The sequence below is a fragment of the Octopus bimaculoides genome, chromosome 10, assembly GCF_001194135.2.
Source record: "Octopus bimaculoides isolate UCB-OBI-ISO-001 chromosome 10, ASM119413v2, whole genome shotgun sequence".
Lineage (NCBI taxonomy): Eukaryota > Metazoa > Mollusca > Cephalopoda > Octopoda > Octopodidae > Octopus > Octopus bimaculoides.
The window spans coordinates 41,662,613-41,663,410 of record NC_068990.1 but is presented as its reverse complement, the minus strand read 5'-3'; positions in this window follow the sequence as shown (position 1 = coordinate 41,663,410).

Here is a 798-nt window from a genome sequence, read left to right as displayed (position 1 = left end):
TATATATATATATATATATGCATGCATATATGGTTACAGGATGTCACGCAAACAACGAGAAAAACAAATGGAGAACAGGACAAGGAGCACAAAGATCGACCCTTCATCAGTTGTCGGCTGTCTATCTTCTTCTCATTTCGAAGACAGCCGACAACTGATAAAGGGTCGTTTTTTGTGTTCCTTGTCATGTTCTCCATTTCTTTCTCTCGTTGTTTGCGTATTGAACTCATTTGCTTTCGTATTTCATGTTGTTTACTCTTGGTGACGCGCTGTACCCATATATGCATGGGTGTCAATATATATATGCAAGTCAGTAAATGGTGGGGTTATGTTAACCGCACATGGAGAAATAATAGGAAAATGAAAAATAATAATAAGGCAGAATGCTAAACTGAAAGCATATTTTAATATAGATGTGTAAAAAGAATTTCTAACCGGCTTTCATTGCATGGCAAATTTTCAAGAAGAGGGAGAATGAAAATGTTTTTTTACAAAACAGTAAAAAGTAATATATAAAAAATAATATATAGAAAAATAAATATACCAATACATTATATTGTCTTTGAGCTTTAAGCTTAGTACTTTAAGCCAGGACTTTAAGCTTAGTGCTTACTGTCTCGGTCTGTCTTGCCGAAATGCTAATTACGGTGACGGAAACACATCAACACAGGTTGGCAATCGGTGGTGGAGAGACAAACACCATCACAAACACACACAGGCACACAAGCACACACACACGCGCACACACACACACACACACACACACAAACACACACACACACGTATGTGTGTATACAC